Here is a 22237-nt window from a genome sequence, read left to right as displayed (position 1 = left end):
CTACACCACACTGGCTCTCGCTGAGCCATGAATCAGTCAACCGAGCCAGAGATCTGATGCATCCTAAGCTGTTCATCCTGGTGGATCTTGCCACAGGATTCCCCTATTAAGCATTTGGTTAGATCGCCAAAGGGAAAGTTTTCGTGCTGTGGTGTAATTTTTGTCATTGTTATGGTTTGATTTTTCAGACATTTATTTTGTGATTTATTGTATTTTTATCTTTACATTTCCATTCCATTCCATTCTATTATAAGTATTACATATCCCATATTTTAAGTTGTATCCCACTCTAGGACTGGTTTCACTGAAGAGTGGGTTATATAGCTTCCCCCCAAAATAAAGTGTTTCAACAGTGAAAGCTTTTATGTTTTTGTTTTTCTCTATTTATGGAACTTTCAAATTGAATTGAAATTACAAAAGAATATAGCAATGATTAGATCTAGACTCAGTCATACAGAGAATAAATAATCTTTAATTTAATTTAAGCAAGGCTTAATTTAATCATTACATTTCAGTGGCCTATGGATAAATCTGGATCTGACTCATGGACTTCAACTTTTTATATTTAAAGTCCAAAGCTTTTTTTTTTTAAGAAGAAGAAGAAGAAGAGTTTGGATTTGATATCCCGCCTTTCACTCCCTTTAAGGAGTCTCAAAGCGGCTAACATTCTCCTTTCCCTTCCTCCCCCACAACAAACACTCTGTGAGGTGAGTGGGACTGAGAGACTTCAAAGAAGTGTGACTGGCCCAAGGTCACCCAGCAGCTGCATGTGGAGGAGCGGAGACGCGAACCCGGTTACCCAGATTACGTGACTACCACTCTTAACCACTACACCACACTGGCTCTAAAGGAGTTTTGTTTTGTTTTGATGGACTAATGAGATTCTAAATCCTTAATATTTCTGGTGAGACTTGAAAGCTAGAAATTTCAATTCTAACATCCCATATCAAGTAGTTGGAGGGCTCTTCGAAGACATGAATATAGCAATGTCTGTAACAGCATCCTTTATTCTCTCTCTGTGTGCGTTTAAATTACATTAGGAAAACATGCACTTGAATTTTTGGCAAGCAAATGTAAGACTTGGCTTGAGAATTTGTCCTCAGAAGTGTTTCAGTGCCCGCTCAGCACCCTTGTGTCTCTTTTTGTATAGTGCACAGTCAAGGCTGACTCACTGTGCCACTCAAAGCGCAGTAATACACAGCCTCATCCTGGAGAGAGACTCCTTCAACTGTCAGAGGAACAGTACGCTTTATGATATCCAAACTGGCAGAAAACCTCTCTTCAGCCTTTGGATTTTGATCGGCTTTGGTAGCACGCAAGAGGATCTGGAGTCTTCTGTCGGCATACTGACGATACCAGAAAAGAGATGGGAATGAATCTCCACTTGTGAATTTGCAATCGAAAGTTACCACCTGCCCCTCTAGAGATTCCATCTGTGTCTGTGACTGGGACACTGAATCAGTTTGAGAGATACCTATAAAACAGAAATTGAGAAACAAAATTAGGACTTTCCTCTCTTTCTTTCCTTCCTTCCTTCCTTCCTTCCTTCCTTCCTTCCTTCTGAAAGAATAACCTTCTGAACTGTCAACTGAAATATCTTCTTCTTCTTCGTTTTAGTTTAAGGTTTCTGAGTATATTGTCATTTGCCCCAATTTTTGTGTCAATATATATCTCACAACCCTGAGATTAAGAGAGTCTCATGTTCTACCAATGGATCCATCCCAAGGCTAATCCCAAGGCTAAGGTCTGTAGGGACGTAGAAGTAAATAATGTAAGTTTACATCTTATCTTTCTTTAACAGTCCACTTCGAAAACAATTGGCACATACAGTCACTTAGGCCAACATCCAACATCTGTAAAAATGAGGTACATTGGGCTGTATTCATTGATAGTGATACTCAGAGTAGACCCACTGAAATTAATATTATTCATATTTCTGTATGTCCAGCTGTTTCTCTCTCTCTCGACCCATCCTATTAAGATTTCTAAAATTACCCAAATCTTAGCCTTTCATTCAGTTAGAGAAGACCTATAAAAATTAATGAACCTAAGTTAGTCATATCTGTTATTTTCAAAGCCTCCACTCTGAGTAGGACTAACATTAGATTCAGCCCTAAGTATTCCTCTGATTTTTAAAACTGATTATTTTTATTCAAATCCTCACCTTCCGAAATAGGATAGGAACACGACATTTTGTTTTCAATTCTTAAACTTGAAACTCTTACAGTGCCCAGGCTAAGGTAACTTATGTTTAAATCACACTCAGCTGTCAATATATCTCTTTGTAGACTTGACTAGTACAGTCAAAATATGTACCTCTTTGGATAGCGAGGGACTCCAACCATAGGATTGTGAACTGGGTGGTATTCTTACTGAGAAACTTGGAAGATTATCTTATCAACGCCATAGCAGCACCCAAGAGAAATATTACCTGGTTTTGGAAGGAGAAGGAACACTACCAAAACAGTCAAGCACAACTGCATTTTAGATCAGGAAACCTTCTTTGTTGATGCTTCCAAACAGTGGCTATGGTCCTCTCCCTTGTTCCTTGTATTTTAAAAGTTCTCTGGTGAGGCAAACTCCATCTGTAGTCTGCCTCGTCTGTTTCCTGCCCTTCTGTGATGCTGGCTCATTGCTGTCAATCATCTTTTGAACGATGACGTATGTTTAAATTGAAAGTTAGGTCAATCTGCGAATAGACGTGTGAAGCTCTGGGTTGCACTCTAGTGGTGAAAAATAATATTTCTTTTTTTAAAAAAAAAGCAGCTAAGGGAACTGTGTTAAGTAGAAGAAAAATGCAAGGTGCATCTGTTTGTTGTGGATTTAAAATGAACTCTCTCAAATAATAGTCAGCAATATTCAACACTCTCACAAAAATGACCCATAATTTTTTTTAAATGAAAAAGAAACCATGATTGTCCCCCTCATACCACACATATGGCTTCTCTCAAATAAATGTATGATTTTTTGTGTCTTTTTAAGGTGATGAGACTTATTTGTGAAGCATCTCTTTCATTGAGCTAGCATAGCAGGTTTCTAAGCTGGAAGCTAGGATCTGAAAATGGGTTTGACAGTGGTGCTTTAAATCGGTTATGTAAATCATAGAATCACAGAATTTTAGAGTTGGAAAGGATCCAAGGACCATCTAGTCCAACCCTCTGCAATGCAGGAATCTCAGTTAAAGCATCCATGTCAGATAGCCACCCAACCTTTCCTTAGAGAGCCAGTGTGGTGTAGTGGTTAAGAGTGATAGTCTCGTAATCTGGGGAACCGGGTTCGCGTCTCCGCTCCTCCACATGCAGCTGCTGGGTGACCTTGGGCCAGTCACACTTCTCTGAAGTCTCTCAGCCCCACTCACCTCACAGAGTGTTTGTTGTGGGGGAGGAAGGGAAAGGAGATTGTTAGCCGCTTTGAGACTCCTGAAGGGGAGTGAAAGGCGGGATATCAAATCCAAACTCCTCCTCTTCTTCTTCTTCTTCTTCTTCTTCTTCTTCTTCTTCTTCTTCAAAACCTCCAAGGAAGAAGAGTCCACCACCTCTCATGGGAGTCTGTTCCACTGCGGAACAGCTCTGATCGTCAGAAAGTTTTTCCAGACGTTTAGTCAGAATCTCCTTCCTTGTAACTTGAAGCCCTCATGAACCCTAGTAAACTGCATTCAAACCAGAAGTCAGTCTGTTTATATATCCAGTCTCATCAAGCAGACACCCTTGGCTCATTCATTGCCTCCATCAGATTAACCTACCTCACAGGGTGGTTGTGGGGATAAAATGAGGAGCAGAAGCAGGTTCTTTAAAATGCAATTTGTTTCAATTTGACATCACCTATATTTGCAGACTGAGCATTAGAAAAGTGCCATAGTCTGTATTAATCCATGCATCTCCAGACTTACCATGTGGACATGCACACAATAATTCTATACAATGATTGTTGAGTTTCACATATATATTTTCCCACTAAGGTTTTTAGCTTTGTCTGAAATATGTCTTTATTATGAATTAGGATAAATTGCATCGATTACATGTCACATAGGTCCCTTCGCGCACCCCCCCCCCAAAAAAAAATTGATGGGGCTGCCTGCCAAGTTGATGGGGCATTGCCTTTCAAATGGTGTGTGTACCAAATCATGTGATTGATTAGACTTACCTGCTTCCCCCCATTTTTTTTTTAAATTGGCACCCCTGACATGTCAGTTCACAGATTGGTCAAATGATTTGCTTCTGGTGACAACACTGTGATTTGTATCACACCAAGGAAGACTCCTGGTGAATTGAAATGCACCTAGTCTTTAGCGTAAACGTTACCATTGTTGCTTTTGTGATTCTAATGACTGCGTATTTCCATTCATATTTTTATATGTGCTTATATTTTGGGAGAGATTAAAGTTCAATTCTGTTTTATATAAATTCCGGTAGCAATCCCTATCCAGATGTGTAGATGTTGATGTGTTTCAATCTCTTTCCCTGTTAATTTTAAATGGTTGTTAAGGAATGTTGGAAGAATACTGAAATGAAATTATATGGTTTTAGCAGAAATGTTATAAAGAATTAAGTAAAAACTGATTGTTAATGGGCTAAAGTGGAAAATTTAAAGTTAGACTGTGTCAAGATAAATTATAGAATAAAAATTGAGAAAGAGGGAAAGGATTTGCTGAATTAGATAATTTGAACTAGAATACAAAAAAGGGAGGTGTGAGGAAGTCAAGGAAATAAGTAAATGAAAGATAAAGATACGGAAATTGGATGTGTTTTTAATTTTTTTGGTTTTTTTGTTGATTTGATGTATTGTTTTTTCTTTCTATTTTCGATGTATTGTTTGTTAAATTTTTATTGCTTTTTTCTTATATTTTTTTTCTGTAACTATAAAACTTTTAACAATTTTTTTTTTTTAAAAAATATTTTTAAATGGTTGGATCAGTTGGTTTTAATTATAGAACTCTAGAGTGATGAACCCCAAATGTTATCTAGTCCAACCCTCTGCAATGCAGGAATCTCAACACATGGCCCCCATCCAATTTGAAACCATACTGGACCAGAAAGGGAAGAATTAAGGCAGATCGTAAACCTGTCCATAGGTCCGTGTTGCCAGGTCATGTGACTCAGCTGCAGAGGCTTCGGATTGCCCCTTAAGTGGGCTTCAGAAAACTCCATTATGAAGCTCACCTCTAATTAGGAATAGGGAGAAATTTGATTCACCTCAGCTTTCAAGGCACACCTTGCCAAGTGAACCAAAACACAGCCACCCTCCGAAATTCACGTTTCACTGAGTTTTGAAATGGATGTCTCCAACCGTGTAACATGTACAAAAATGCATATATTGGGGTAAAGTGTGTAAACTGACGCATCTTAATGCAAATGACATTGCCTTGGAAGGTGATGGACTCTCCTTCCCTGGTGGTTTTCAAGCAGAAATTGGATGGCCATCTCTTAAAGATTATTTAGCTGTGATTCTTGCATTGCAGTGGGGTGAAGTGGGTGATCCTTGGGGGGCGGGTCCTGTCTAATTCTAGTTCTACGATTCTGTGACTTAGAAAGACATAATTATATTGGGGGAAATCGCTTTACAAAAATGTGTGTATAAGGCAAAATGGCATTCACCCCAGCTCAGAGAAGAGGACTGAAGAGCCGCTCCCTCTGCAAGTTTCTGTTCAGCTTCCTTTGTGTTTCTCAACACTGTGTCACTCACTGCACAGTAGTAGACGCCAGCATCTCCCATCTCCACCTCGCTGATGGAGAGGTTTGTAGAGGTGCTGGTTTTGTCAATGTCCATCACCCAACGCTGTTCTTGTTCCATCGTATATAAGCCACTGATGATTGAGTGAGGAGCCTTGTCCTGACTCTGCTTGTACCAAAAGAGCCCATTGTAAGAAGAGATTCCATGGTTACAGGAGATCTGTGCTGTTCCTCCTAGGGGGGCGGATACTTCTGGAGGCTGGGAAATATCTCCAAAGGTTGCTCTGCCTGGAAGAAATCACCATCATTCCATGACTAATCTTTCTGTTCTTCCACTTATTTTCTCTCTCCCTGTTCCACCTTTCCTTCTTTCCTGTTTTCTTTCTCAAGCCTTCACACACACACACCTCCTGTAGCCCCCTCTCACTCATCCATTGTTCACTTCTCATTTACCCTTCCTTTATTCCTTCCCTTTCTCCTCCTTGATTTTCATTCCTTCACTTCATGAAGGCTTGTATGCCCTCCCCTGATTTGGATTAATTAATAGCAATGCTAATAATAATTTCTGAAACTAATAGTAACTAGCCGTCATGCCCCTAGAAATAGTCATTGCGCCATCTGGAAGAGTTCTGTTGCAAGTCTAACAATATTTGCCATTCTGGTAGTGCTGGACTACTGGAGCTACTCATCATCTTACCATTAATTGCAATGGCACTACTCCTATTAGTATGGGTATTTATTAACCAGCAGATTAAGGGAATGTGAGTTTGCAGCAATGGATGATAGCATAAGGGTGAGCAGCCGGGGTGTTGATTTTCTAAGGAATAATTTTCTAAGAAATTCCTCACTTACATAGAAGTAGTAGTCCAAGCGGATGCTTCCACTTAGCTAGCCAGGCTCTTGAGACCACCGTGAAGGTCATGGATGCTTCCGGTGAAGTGTGGTCCTCCTTCCAGAGGGCTCTGTAATGCAGAAGAGAAACAGAGGCTCCCAGATCCTACGCCTCAACTATGCTGCTGTTCCCTCTCTTCTGAGTGCAAGTCGGAAGTAGAGGGTTTGTGGTTATCTTAAGACAGTCAGAGAAACCACAGCTTGTGTCTTCTTTGAGAAAACAGTACTCTCTTGTGCTTTCCAGCAGGGAGAAAAATATCGAGCTTGGTTATGCAAAAGAAAGAAGAAGAAGAAAAGATGCTTTAGGCGGCAACAATCATTTTCTGTTCTATAAAATTGCTTAGCACTTTTTAAAAAAAGAATATTTTATGGCTGGGATAGGGACATGGATTATCCAAATGTTCATAATAGAATGATAGAATTATAAGTTGGAAGGGACCATGCGAGTCTTAGAATCATAGAATCATAGAATCATAGAATCATAGAATCATAGAATCATAGAATCATAGAGCTGGAAGAGACCACAAGGGCCATCGAGTCCAACCCCCTGCCAAGCAGGAAACACCATCAGAGCACTCCTGACATATGGTTGTCAAGCCTCTGCTTAAAGACCTCCAAAGAAGGAGACTCCACCACACTCCTTGGCAGCAAATTCCACTGTCGAACAGCTCTTACTGTCAGGAAGTTCTTCCTAATGTTTAGGTGGAATCTTCTTTCTTGTAGTTTGGATCCATTGCTCCGTGTCCGCTTCTCTGGAGCAGCAGAAAACAACCTTTCTCCCTCCTCTATGTGACATCCTTTTCTCATCCAACACCCTGCAATGCAGGAATCTTTTGCCCAAGGTGGGGCTCAAACCCAGAACCCTGAGATTAAGAGTCCCATACTCTGCTGACTGAACTATCCCAGCTGCTAGGTTTCAAATTCCATCCGCCCCATCCATCATAGAACAATGGTAATGGACGATGGGAGCTGGAGTCCAGCAACAATAGAATGGTTGCAGGTTTCCACATTCTATGGAATTAAGAGTTAGGATATGTCTCAAGCTTGGAGCTGCCTAGCCTGTTATAGGCTGTCATGGACTCTGACACTGGGTGATGGGCACGTGGGCCAAAGGAAGCCCCTCCAAGTGATGAAACTGCTTTATGTCCCCTTCTTTCATGTGTTCAAAATAGATCACAGGTGAGGCAACCTTGTTCTGTGGCCTGTCCTACCTGCTTCTTGCCCATTTACAACACTCATTCATTGCCTTCAGTCAGAGGGTTTGAATAAAGAGGTAAATTAGGTCTGGGTTGCCCTCTTGTGGACAGAATTGTAAAACCATGAAAACTGTTCAGTAGGAGGTGACACATACAAGGCACATCTGCTTTCCACATTGAAAACATAATAAAAACAAAAAATTCAGGGCCAGCCCTACCATTGGACAAGGTGAGCCCCTTGCCTCAGGTCAAAGATCAGGAGAAATGGAAGATTGATGCCATTTTGCTTACTCACAACTGCCCTCCAGTCCAGTCCTCTCACTTGAAGATGGACTGGCTGGGGATAGGTGCCACCTTCTGCTTTTTTGGTTGACATATGTCTGTCTCAAGAGACACTGCCCCATTGAAGGGGGGAGAGGTGTTTTTGTTGCCTGGTGGTCTTGATCCCAGGAAGGAATGGGTGAATATGTTTTAATTTCTCCCAGTTATCCAATTCTCCAATTGTAAGTTCTCTTCCTGACATTTCCACATCAGTTGTCAGGCTACTGTCAGCAACTCCTGACCAGTTTACCAGCAATGTACAAAGACAAGGAAATGTTTTTTACCACCCACTTTTTATTCAGTACTTACAGAGAACGGATATAGAACCCAGCCTCTTGGATAATGGCGTTGGCCCGAGAGAATCTCCACTCCCACCCCCCCACCCCATCTCTCCCATTTCCTCATTCGTCAATCGCATCATCTCTCCTACGGGTGCTGAGAAGTGCCCTCTGTCTTTGAGCTCTTTGCTCTCCTACTTTCAAGGCTCGCTGGGTTCTGGGAGAGGGGGGTCTAGAATGCTTTCTAAAGACACTGTGTCCATCAGCTGTTACCCCCTGGTGCTTCCTCTTCTCCTCCTCCTCTCCCATTATTTCCCAACTTTCCCCCTCATCTGTCTCTGAGCTGCGACCTCCCTCAAACTCCTGTTGTATTTCTGAACTGTCTTCCTCTCCTTCCTCCCTGGAAGGGTCAAGCTGGGGAGGCAGTTTCCACCATTCCTCATCTGCCCAGTCCCTGACACCAGTTTGCAAATCATTTTTCAAATGCCTTCTTGAAAACGTGTCAGCATTTCAACATAAATCTATCCTAATATCTAAACTTTGTTGTTATTTAGTCGTGTCCGACTCTTCGTGACCCCATGGACCAGAGCACGACAGGCACTCCTGTCTTCCACTACCTCCCGCAGTTTGGTCAAACTCGTTTGTAGCTTCGAGAACACTGTCTAACCATCTCGTCCTCTGTCGTCCCCTTCTCCTTGTGCCCTCCATCTTTCCCAACATCAGGGTCTTTTCCAGGGAGTCTTCTCTTCTCATGAGGTGGCCAAAGTCTTGGAGCCTCAGCTTGAGGATCTGTCCTTCCAGTGAGCACTCAGGGCTGATTTCCTTACGAATGGATAGGTTTGATCTTCTTGCAGTCCATGGGACTCTCAAGAGTCTCCTCCGGCACCATAATTCAAAAGCATCAATTCTTTGGTGATCAGCCTTCTTTATGGTCCAGCTCTGACTTCCATACATCACTACTGGGAAAACCATAGCTTTAACTATATGGACCTTTGTCGGCATGGTGATGTCTCTGCCTCATCATCATCATCATCATCATCACATCACATCATAGAGACATCAGCAGAGATATCTAAACTTATCTGTATGCATTTTTAGAAAATTTGCAAAAATGGGGGGACCCCTGAAACATGCACATTGGTATGTCATTTCAACTAATATTTGCATTTTTAGGTGCACTTTATCTCAGTAGATGCATTTATGTATTCAGTACATTACTTGGCTGGAAAATTACTTTTGCAAAATTTGGATCAGCTTGTGTTTCAGTTCTTGCACTGTTTTGGAAAGCGTGAATAAGTAGGTTAACCTGTAGATGCAAATAATCCCCCCCCCACTCCCATATATGTGTGGTTGCTACAAAGTTGCTACAAAGGTCATCAGTCGTCATGCAGATCTGGGCTCATTTCCCCTTGCAAGTTTTTGCTCTGCTTACCCACTGACTGACTTTACTGTGTCACTCCCAGCACAGAAATAGACAGCAGAGTCATTCAGCTGGCTGGCAGATTTCTCCATGTTGAAGCTCTTCTTATTTTTATCATGCTTGGCTTGGAAGTTGTGACTGCGTCCCTCGCCAGAGCTGGTACCATCTCCCAAATCAGTCAAAAAGATCCTTGGAGGTTTTCCAGGAGGCTGAATGTACCAGAAAAGATAGTAGACATTTTTGTCATAAACACAATCAAGAGAGATTCTTGCTCCTTGGTTGACGATCATGGTTCTTTCTTTCTGGGTTACATTCTGTCCAAAACTCCCTTCTGTAAAGAAGATAATGGCAGAAGAGATTGTATTAGATGGAGAGACGGATGGAGCAAAGCACATAGATTCCCTTATCTACCTGACTTGGAGAATCTTGATCACCTGAGGATAATGGAAGGGGGGGAGAGAGAGATCTCTACTAATGATGGAGAAATGAATCACTTACTTAAGGCTGAGATGATGATGAGCAGAACCAAGGCACAAAGGAAGGACATTTTCCTGGATCAAGAAACAGCAAGAAATTGGTAAGGACTCCGGTGCTAGTTGTAAGCAGTTTATGGGCTTGGCTCCACAAACACAGCTGTATGAAATGATTTGATGAAATGTGGGTGACTCCTTCCTCTCGGTAAGTAATGTCAAAAAAGCAACTTAAGATAAAAGAACAGGATGTGGTTTGTGGTCTAGGTACCAATGTGTGCTATTGAATGGGAACTCGATATCTCAATATTTTATAAGTAGAGTAGAGTAGAGGTTGGTTGATATTGCCACCTACTGTTTGAAAGCCACATGACAGCTTCAAGACCTAGAACACTTAACAAAATATACAGTATGGGACCCCAAATTTAAACTTTCCAGTCCATCACCCAAAGGATAAAAAAGCAGTTTTCCCTCTCTTTCCCTCTCTTTAATAAAGTCTGAAATTTCCTTCTTACAGCCTTGTGTTGCAGGATTTTCTTAATGATGAATAGATAAGTCTATGGCCTTTATCAATTTCACATGTGTTTGTTCACTAGATTGTCCCATCATTAATGTACTTATTTATAAGATTTCTGACCTGACCGGCACCAAATGACCCTCAGGTGGGTGATTGGTATACAATTAAAAAGAAGTAAAAGGGAAAAAGGACATAAAACACTAAAACTCTGCTGGAATGTAGCTGACTCTAGCAAGGGTAAGAGGAGTGTCATGGATAGCTCAGTTGGCTAGAGCGTGGTGCTGATGATGCCAGGGTTGCAGGTTCGATCCCCATATGGGACAGCTGCATTGCAGGGTGTCAGGGGCTGGACTGAGGAGGAATGGTGGGGACCGCCCCCCTTCTCCTGAAACTTCCCGAGAACAGGAGGACAGTATTGATTTAGAACAGTGGTTTGCAGAAGGGCATAGTTCAGAGGCTGCAGAGGGGTTGTTGTTGTTTAGTCATTTAGTCGTGTCCGACTCTTCATGACCCCATGGACCAGAGCACACCAGGCACTCCTGTCTTCCACTGCCTCCTGCAGTTTGGTCAAACTTATGCTGGTAGCTTCGAGAACACTGTCTAACCATCTCTTCCTCTGTCGTCCCCTTCTCCTTCTGCCCTCAATCTTTCCCAAAATCAGGCTCTTTTCCAGGGAGTCTTCTCTTCTCATGAGGTGGCCAAAGTATTGGAGCTGAGGGGAGAAGCTGGGAAATATTGGAAGAGGAACAGCAGGAAGAAGAAACACCAGGGAGAGACAGCTGACAGACTCTGTGTCTTTGGAAAGCATTCCTGATCCTCTCCCCTCCCAGGACCACATGAGCATTGAGGGTAGTAAAAAAGAGAGCTCAGAGGCAGAAAGCTCAGATGAGCTGAGGTAAGGGGGAGGTAGAATAGGAGAGACGTAGGGGGTGGGACTTTACTTAGAGCAATGCCATTATTTAGGGGAGACTGCATTCCTTCGTCTCTCCCTGTGAAAATTGAATAAATTGATTGGTAAGAACTTTTATTGTCTATCTGCTTCTTGGCTGCCACTGGGGGAGGGATTGGATTTCCTGAAGCCTGACACAGGAGGTTGAACTAGGTGATCCTCAGGGTTCCTTCCAACTCCACAATTCTGTGTTATATGTATGATTCCTTTAGTCCACCCACTTTTCCCTCTTATCCATCCACCACTGCAATATTGCCCAAGACGGTTTCTTGTAGGGGAATGTGGACAGCTCCTTGCACTGCTGGACAGCTCTTCAGCTTCACTGATCAGTGGAGGTCCAGGCATGAGAGAGCCCCACCAGCTGAAAACAATTTACAGATGGTATTTAACTCCGAGTGGGCTTGTTAAGATGTATAAGGCTGAATCAGATAAGTGCTGGAGATGCGAGGAGATTGAGGGAATGTTTTTTCATATGTGGTGGACTTGTAAAAGGATAAAAGAGTATTGAGGAATGATCCATAATGAATTGGGGGGAAATGTTTAAAAGTACCTTCCTAAAAAAACAGAGTCCTTTTTGTTGGGTATAATTCAGATGGAAATTTCCAGGTGTCATAAAAGGTTATTTATATATGCCACTACTGAGGCCCGTGTTATTTGTTAACCCAAAAATGGAAAATGAGCGAGGTCCAAACTAAAGAAGAATGGCAACTTAAGCTGATGGAATATGCACAGCTTCCAGACCTAACATATAGAACAAGAACAGCATATGTTTCAAGAGGATTGGAAAATGTTTATTAAATATATGGGGTGAAATCGTGCACACTTGAAAATGCTGGCAGCATTAAGATAAATTCAACAGTGTAAATTAGTTTTGATGGATGCAATAATGGAATACTGAACGGTTTAATTTATGTAAAATATGCAGGGATTTATGGTATGTAAAAGGGACGCGGGTAGCGCTGTGGGTAAAAGCCTCAGCACCTAGGGTTTGCCGATCGAAAGGTCGGTGGTTCGAATCCCCGCGGCGGGGTGCGCTCCCGTTGTTCGGTCCCAGCGCCTGCCAACCTAGCAGTTCGAAAGCACTCTCGGGTGCAAGTAGATAAATAGGGACCGCTTACTAGCGGGAAGGTAAACGGTGTTTCCGTGTGCGGCTCTGGCTCGCCAGAGCAGCGATGTCACGCTGGCCACGTGACCCGAAAGTGTCTCCGGACAGTGCTGGCCCCCGGCCTCTTGAGTGAGATGGGCGCACAACCCTAGAGTCTGTCAAGACTGGCCCGTACGGGCAGGGGTACCTTTACCTTTTTATGGTATGTAAAATGAACCATGGAAAGAGAAGAAGGGAAGTCATTGATATTGTAAGGATGTTTAAATGAGTACTTAAAATTGTAAAACAGGAAATCTAATAAAAATTATATATGCAAAGATTGAGCCCCACCATCTCTCCTTTCAGAAGGGACATCCTGCTCGCCTCCTCCTCACCACCACCACCACCAAGACCACCTCCCTGTGCAAGAGATGATGCAGTCAAGCACCACTGCGGGACTCAGATCACAGTAGTATATAGCTTCATCTCAAAGAGAAACCTTCCCAGTCTTCAAGTTGGCTGTGCAATTGAAGTCCCAACAAAGCTCTTCCTGCATAGCCACCGCTTGTTTCCCCTTGCAAGTTTTTGCTCTGCTTCTCTACCAGCCCACCCCACTGTGTCGCTCAAAGCACAAAAATAGACAGAAGAGTCGCTCAGCTGGCTGGCAATCTTCACCATGTTGAAAGTCTTCTTTTCTTTATCATGCTTGGCTTCGAATCCTAGATTGACCTTATCAGCAGAAGAGGAGCCCCCTCCAAAATCATCCAGGAAGAGCCTGGGAGGTTGGCTGGGTTGCTGAATGTACCAGAATGGGAAGGCTGAGTAAGAAGTTGTGTAGGTGCAGTTGAGAGCAATGCGGTCTCCTTCAGTTATGGTCACAGTGCCTTCAGTTTGGGTCACTGACTCTCCAGCATTCCCCTCTGTACAAAAGATAAGGACAGAAAAGTTAGATGGATAAATGGACGAAACGACAAAGCATTCCTGCTCCTTTGACTCTTAGCTTTCTGTGAATACCTTTTAAAAGAATGTAGTGTTATGTGCACTCTTCCCTGAGCAACACCCTTCACAAAGGCACGTGGATAGCATGAGAATAACACCAAGGGCCTTTAAATGTCACAAGTGAAAACAACAACAGATTGACAGGCAACATTGAGCTTAAACATATCCCTGAGAACAGAAGAGATCAGATTTCAGGTGTATAGGATCGACTTTGATTCATAGAAAAATCCCGAGGACAACTAATTGGAGCCTGATGCACATACACTTAGACTTAATGAATTCTGAGGCTAGGAATTTATTTTTGAGTACTAGAGCTGAAGGCAGCTCACAGCACTTCCACAGACAAATGCCGTACCTGGATAACTTTCTTCTTTTCAGAAGCATAACCCAGGAGTTTGGCATTTTGGTTGCTGCTTTCATTAAAATAATTGGGAGTCAAAATACTTGGCAATCTACTGGAGATCATCCAGAAATCTTTCCATGGACTCCCTTATCTATCTGACTTGGAGAATCTTGATCACCTGAAGAGACATGAAGCAAAGTTGACCTCTTCCAATGGTGAGGAAATGGATCACTTACTTAAGGTTGAGACGATGATGAGCAGAGCCAAGGCACAAAGGAGAGGCATATTCCTGGATCAAAGACAAGGTGAACAGCAGAAAATTGGTAAGGACTCTGGTGCTAGATCTGAGCAGTTTATGGGCTTGGCTCCAAAAACATGGCTGTATGAAATGTGGGTGACTCCTTGCTCTTGGTAAGCAATGTTTAAAAAGCAACTTAAGGTATAAGAAAAGGATGTGGTTAGTGGTCAGGTTGCCAATGTGTGCTATTGAATGAGAACTCAATATCTGGCATCATACTATAGGATGTAGTATTAGCTGAGATTGCTCAACATCTCCACCTTGTGTCTGAAAGCCACCTGAGAGCTTCATCTACAAGACATAGCTATCTAGTTATCTGGTTCTTTACAAAAGTTGAAGCACTCAAATCAGGGAACTATTTAGCTATCTAGGTAGCTATACCTGAAGGAGCATCTCTACCCCATTGCTTAGCCCAGACACTGAGATTTTCCTCCAGTAGGACTTCTGGTGGTTCTCTCACTGAGAGAAGTGAAGGGAACCTGGCAGGGGGCCTTATGGCAGTGGTGTCCCTGTGGAACACACACTCCTATCAGATGTCCAGGAGATAAAGAACTACACAACTTTTAGTTGGGAATAACTCAGATGGAAATTCCCAGGTGTCGGAAAAGGTTATTTATGTATGCCACTACCACCTTTTGTTAGTCCCAAAAGGGAAAATGAGCAAAGTCCTAACTAAAGAAGAATGGCAACCTAAATTGATAGAATATGTGCAGTTTGCGGACCTAACATATATAATATAAGAACAGAAGAACATTTGTTTAAAGGAGTTTGGAAAATGTTTATTCAATATATGGAGGAAAATTGTGTTTATTTGAAAATGCTGGCAGCATTAAGATAAATTCAACAGTGTAAATAAGTTTTGATGGATGTAATAATGGAATACTGAATGGATTAGTTTATATAAAATATGCAGGGATTTATGTTGTGCAAAATGAACCATGGAAAGAGAGGAAGGGAAGTCATTGATATTTTAAGTGGTTGTTTAAGTGAATATTCTAAAATATAAAACAGAAATTTAATAAAAAAACAAACAAACAAAGAACTGCACAACTTTTAGACGACATCTGAAGGCAGCCCTGTATCAGGAAGTTTTTAATGTTTGATGTTTTACTATGTTTTTATATGTGCTGTAAGGAGCCCCGAGTGGCTGTGCAAACCTAGCCAGATGGGTGAGCTATAAATAATAAAAGTATTATCATTATCATTTTCATCTCCGTCTAGTTCACACACACATGAGAAATGGTTGCAAATAAAATAAAATGTGGCTGTTGTATATGGTCATATGAATGCTGCCATCCATACTTTGCATATAGCCTGTTTTGAGCCTCAATTTAATGTGCGCCTAGTAATGCCTTCTCAAGCACATGTTCTTCGCTCAGCCACTGGGTTGGTTTTTGTGCTCCCTGCCTTGTCGTTCTCTTCACTGTGTCTCTCAAGGCACAGAAGTAGACAGCTGAGTCTCTTGGCTCACCGGACGCCTTTTTCAAATGAAAGGACTCCTTCTTTTTGTCAAGGACTGCTGAAAACCCACTCTTTTTTGTCTCCTCGCTGGGATCATCATAACTTGAGAGCAAGTGTCGAGGGGGTTCCGGTGGATGCTGTACATACCAGAAAATAACTGGGGAGAAAGAAGACGTGTAGCTGCATGGCAGCAAAACACTCTCCCCCTCTTGAATGGTAAAATCAGCTATGGTTTGGTTGACAGAGTCTCCATAGGCAATTCCTGCAAATAAGGGGGACGACAACGTGAGCTTTATTTATCTATTTCATTCCATAAAATCTCTACACTGCTTGAGTGCAAAAAGCCATTGCAAGAGAAATAAAACAATATAATTATCAGTTGAAAACAGTTAAAAATATTCCAAAAATATTAAAATCTATGACAAACTAAGAAAGAGAGATTAAAACACACACATCAATTGCTGATTTTGGCTGGGAATCTCCAAGGCTTTAATTAACCAGAGGTATCAAAAAGCACAAGGAAATATAAAATAAGGGGGATATAAAATAAGGTCAAGGAACATTGATAATGCATGCCAAGGCCAAGAGTGGTGCGGATGCTCAGTAAGAGAGGACGATGTTCCCTCTTTCAAATTTTTAAAAAAGAGAATGCTACTCACTTATAGTTAATGCCAGTAACATAGCAGATGCAGGTGAAAAGATCATGCTGAAGGATGAGGAAGCTGAGTTCCAACCTACTCAGAACTGGCTGTGGTTAAAGATGATGCTGAGCAGGAGGTCACTTCCTTCTCAGGGTTCTCTGACAGTTAGCAATGCCATGTTTGAGCAGGGATGAATTGGCCACACCTCCCCTCCTGGGAGTAGACGGTCTCTCCCATCGAGAGGAGGGTCACATGCTGTTAAGTTCTGTATGTAATCAGGCCTTCCAAGTGTCCCTATTTTCCAGGGGACAGTCCCAGATTTACAGAAGCTGTCCCGGTTTCTGGTCTGATTCCAGATTGTCCCACTATCCCTTAGGTAAATGTATCCCTGACCATTAGGTCCAGTCGTGAGCGACTCTGGGGTTGCGGCGCTCATCTCGCTTTATTGGCCGAGGGAGCCTGCATACAGCTTCCGGGTCATGTGGCCAGCATGAATAAGCTGCTTCTGGTGAACCAGAGCAGTGCTCAGAAACTCCTTCCCGCCGGAGTTTCTATTTATCTACTTGCACTTTGACGTGCTTTCGAACTACTAGGTTGGCAGGAGCAGGGACCAAGGAACGGGAGCTCACCCCATTGGATGGATTTGAACCGCCGACCTTCTGATCAGCAAGTCGTAGGCTCTGTGGTTTAACCCACAGCGCCACCCGCGTCCCCCACTATCCCTTAGGACGTCCCTATTTTCGTTGGCGAAATGTTGGAGGGTATGTGTAAGCAGAATGCCCTGTTGAATTCCCTAATCTGCAACAGCAGCACTGCCACCTGGTGGCACCAGAATGAGATGATGGTTTCATTCATTCATGAAAGGCATTTGCCTATTGCGCAGACAGGCGGAGCCCCCCCCCCCCAACCCCAGGCGACACCCAAGTGGAATAATGACTCAAAACAACATGTTATGGGATTAAAATGTGGCCACAACTTTATTAAAGCTTTAGATGTAGGGAGACCTTGGCTTAGGCACTGGGCGTTTATCCCTCCCAGTCCCCAGCTGGGGATCTGGGGAACATCAGGGTTATCTAGAATGTGCGGGGATTGGGCTGGCTCTGGAGAACATCTGTTCAAGCAGAGAGCCCCCCCCCCCATTTCGCCACCATCACAGAGGAGAGCAATGGCAACTTATTGGCATATGGCCAATGCCTCCCTTCAAAACAACCCCTTTAATGGGGAACCCTGGGATCGCCAACACGGGGGGGGGGGGATGGGTCACCGCTTCATTCCCCCCCCCCCCCATTTAGGGAAGATAGACTAAAGGATTCTGCCCAAGGCCTGAAACAGCCAAAGTTGTGACATTTTGCTACGGGGAAGGCAAAACCTGCCCATTCAGGAAAATTCCTTTCTGGCCCTTCAACAGTGTCCATAACATAGCAGCACCCACGTACCTGTGGAGAAGAGGTTAACCTCCAAAAGAAGGCTTAACTGAGGGAGGGCAGGGTGGGAGAAACTTTGAAGCCGAGGGAGAACTCCCAGGTAAGTTCCACCCACTATTGTATGGGCAGGGTGACCCCTCACCTTACCTGGCCAACTCTCTCCTGGCAACACCTCCCCAGCTGGGATTGGCAGAGGTAGGCACTTACCTCCAGGTGTCCAGCCTGGGGCGGGGGGTGAATCCAGGCTGTACTGCTGGGAGCTTCATGGGATCGGGGGGGGGGTGTCTGCGTGCGACCACACAAAGGCGCCCCCCATTTGATGTGGGGATCGGTCATTGCCCTTTATAATATTCATCTCTGTGTGGCTTACTCAGGTTCACTCAGAAATCTCACAAAATCCATGGTTATTACGGCCAGGCAAGTGTGCTGATATGAGATGACTGAGAGGACCACCTTCAAATATCTAAAGGGCTGTCACAGGGAAGATGGAGCAAGCTTGGTTTCTGCTATTCTAGAGGGTAGGACCCAAATGAATGGATTCAAATTTCAAGCAAGAGGATTCTGACTAAACAATAGGAAGAACTTTATGATGGTAGAAGCTGTTTGACACTGGAACACACTACTTTGAAAGGCAATGGACCTTCACTGGTGGATATTAAACAGAGGCTGGATGGCCATCTGTCAGGGATCCTTAAGCTGTGATTCCTTCATTGCAAATGGTTGGTCCCTTCCACCTCTACAATTCTAACATTCTGTGAAGGAGGGGAATGACAGTGAGTGGGTAGGTGGGTGGATTTGTGGGTGCAAAGGATAGCTTGCCCATGCTGATGGGAGTTGTAGTCCAAAATAGCTGGAGGGTACTAGGTTAAGGTAAAGGTACCCCTGCCCATACGGGCCAGTCTTGACAGACTCTAGGGTTGTGCGCCCATCTCACTCAAGAGGCCGGGGGCCAGCGCTGTCCGGAGACACTTCTGGGTCACGTGGCCAGCGTAACATCGCTGCTCTGGCGAGCCAGAGCTGCACACGGAAACGCCATTTACCTTCCCGCTAGTAAGCGGTCCCTATTTATCTACTTGCACCCAGGAGTGCTTTCGAACTGCTAGGTTGGCAGGCGCTGGGACCGAACAACGGGAGCGCACCCCGCCGCGGGGATTCGAACCGCCAACCTTTCGATCGGCAAGCCCTAGGCGCTGAGGCTTTTACCCACAGCGCTACCCGCGTCCCATGCTGATGGGAGTTGTAGTCCAAAATAGCTGGAGGGTACTAGGTTGGTATACCTCTAAATATAGCAACATACCTAAGTGTACTACTGGTGTGTTGTTGTTGTTTTGCTTTGTTTTCCCTAGTTACATTAGGAAAAGAGACATCTGCATTCTTGCAAGGAGAAATGAACAGAAGTTAAAGGAACCTCTCCTCAGTCCCCACACAGCAGTTTTTGCACGAACGAAGAGTCAAAGATGACTCACTGTGGGTCTCAGAGCACAGAAAAACACAGCCTCATCCTGGAGAGAGGCGCCTTCGATTGTCAGAGGAACAGTCTTATTTTCAAGAAACAAAGTAGTGGAAAATTTTCCCTCAGCAAATTGGTTCTTCCTCTGAGGGTTTTTGTATGCATGAAAGATCAGCTGGGGTCCTCTTCCCATGTGTTGACGGTACCAATAAAGGTCTGGGCTTGTGCTATAAGAACTAGAAAACTTGCAGAATAAAGAGACAGACTCTCCTTCTTTGATTTCCATCTGACTCGGGGACTGGAGCACTGAATCGCTTTGGCACTTTCCTACAAAACAGAAACAAATGAATAAAAAAATGGCAAATTATCTGTTTATCTTCTATTTCATATATAAATCTTCTATTTCATATATAAAAGTGATCCATAAATTATTTTCATAATACTAGCCCTAATGATGACAGTGCAGCCATTAGTGGTCAGCTAGGAGCTGCGAGACCAACGGGTCAATTCCCACATAGCCCAAAAGCCTTGGGCCAGACACTGATGCTCATCCTAATCTACCTCACAGGCAGGTTGCTATGAAGATAAAATACAGGGGGAGAACCATTCATGCCACCTTCAGCTCCTTGAAGGGAAATTGGGGGTATATAAGTTATCATACATAAACAATAAAATCCCAAGTCCAACTACCTGTTCAGTTCCTCACACTCTCAAGGTAACCATCTGGAGTATTACCTGATTTCAACAGCAGAAGGAATGTTCCCAGACTTGCCAAGAAGCAGGAAGCTTTAGAGAAGAAAAGCATCCTTGGGATGATGAAAGTTCTGATACTAAGCTCTCGTTGTGCTTGAAAATATGGCAGCTGGAGCAAAACTCCCTTTGTGGCCTGCCTCATTAGCTTCCTGCTCTCTTATGCTGCTGCTTCATAATGAAAGTTTCGTTACCTTGGAGAATTAAGGTGAGTTGAGTGCTTTTTTTTCAGTGGAAGGGAAAACCAATGGGGGATGTGTGGAGGTCTAGGTTGCCCTCTGGTGCCTAGAAGGGAGAAATGCAGTGTTTGTTTGCCTTACAGATGGTGCCAGATTTCAGCACAAGCTACCGTATTTTTCGCTCTATAGGACGCACCGTACCATAGGAGGGGGAGAACAGGGGGGGGGGGAATTTCTCCCCCTCTCTGCTCAGCACCCCTTCAGCGAAGCGGCAGGAGAAACGGAGCCCCTTCCATTTCTCCTCCCGCTTCGCTGAAGGGGTGCTGCGCAGAGAGGGGAAACTGTGCAGCGCCTCTCCAGCAAAGTGAAGCCTGGAGAGCAAGAGGGATTGGTGTGCACTGACCCCTCTTGCTCTCCAGGCTTCAGGCAGCTATCCACAAGCCTTTGGAGCACAGCGCTGCACTCCAAAGGCTTGCGGATAGCTGCTTGAAGCCCCCTGAGCGCAGCAGCAATTCGCGCTGCGCTCTGGGTGCTTCAGGCTTCAGGCTTCTCCTTTTTAGCCGTGGGGCTCCCCGACCCCAGCCCCCAGAACAGGTCGGGGAGTGGCGGCCCCTTCTCCCTCCTGGGGAAAAGCCCGCAAGAGCCGCGCGAAGCTTGTGTGTGGCTCTTGGGGGCTTTTCCTGCCTGCCTCCCCTTGCATTCGCTCCATAGGACACACAGACTTCCCCCCCCCTTAGTTTTTAAGAGGGAGAAAGTGCATCCTATGGAGCGAAAAATACGGTAAGTAAGCCGCAGTTTAGGACCACGGGTTAAGATAATGGTATTAATAATAATAATATGTTGTTGTTGCTGTTTTGTTTTCAAGCCATACCTCATTGGGTTTTTTAAAAGGAAACAGGGAAAACAAAATCTAAAACAGACGTTTTCATTTTCTTTATACTTTCTTTTAGAATACTACACTTGGAGGGAAGGGAGAATAATGGGTTTGTTTTTTTTCAAAGCTGATGTGGTTTAGGACCTCAGCATGACTTAATCCAGCTCCATTACAAGTCTAAAATAGTTTAAAGAAAGTGGCAACTGCAATAAAACGTTATAGTTGTAGTTTCCCTGTCTGATGCCCTTCTCCAGCATATTCCATTCCCCCTGCTCCAGTGTGTCATTTATGTGGCCAATGAGCACACTCAGTCCTGACTGGGCTGTTTGGCAACTCCATCCAAATCACTGTTCATTTCCTGCTTGTTTGCTCATTTTGATTTTTACTTGTGCCAACCTTCGGACTCCCCCAAACGTTCGTCTTTGCCTCCTTCTCTTTACTATCGATTTTTTTTTTTTTAAATCCTTCTTAAGAAATATTTTCATTAAGGATGGTTATCTGACAGGGATTTATGCTAAAAAGAACAGTTAAAAACACAAAAACAGCAAATGCATTTAAGGCGAACTAAAACCATATGAAGCAAATGCTCATGGCACACACCAGCTGGGAAAGCCTACTGGAGCAAAAACAACCACAACAACAACAGCCAACCACTTCAATATCTCAATAAGAATGATCTTCTGCAGGATACTGCATATATCAGTGAGACCCTCCTAAGATGCAGGGTCTTGAACCATTATAACATCCCAGAAGGTCTTGCTTCCCCCAAAGCCACAGCCTTCAATTCAAGCAGAAATCAAACATGGCTCTCACTCTCAGGCTTTTTTGACTGAAGCCCAGTGGCGTAGCGTGGGGGGTGCAGGGGGGGCCGGCCGCACCGGGCACAACATCTGGGGGTTAGGGTTAAGGGGCGTAAATCCACAGGTTAGGGGGTGCAAATCCATGGGTTAGGGGGCGCAAATTACTTGCCTTGCCCCGGGTGCTGACAACCCACGCTACGCCACTGCTGAAGCCTACTTCTAG

The sequence above is a fragment of the Podarcis tiliguerta genome (genome assembly GCF_965153285.1).
Source record: "Podarcis tiliguerta genome assembly, chromosome: 13".
In the NCBI taxonomy this organism is placed as follows: domain Eukaryota; kingdom Metazoa; phylum Chordata; class Lepidosauria; order Squamata; family Lacertidae; genus Podarcis; species Podarcis tiliguerta.
Note: the sequence above shows the minus strand (reverse complement) of the source record.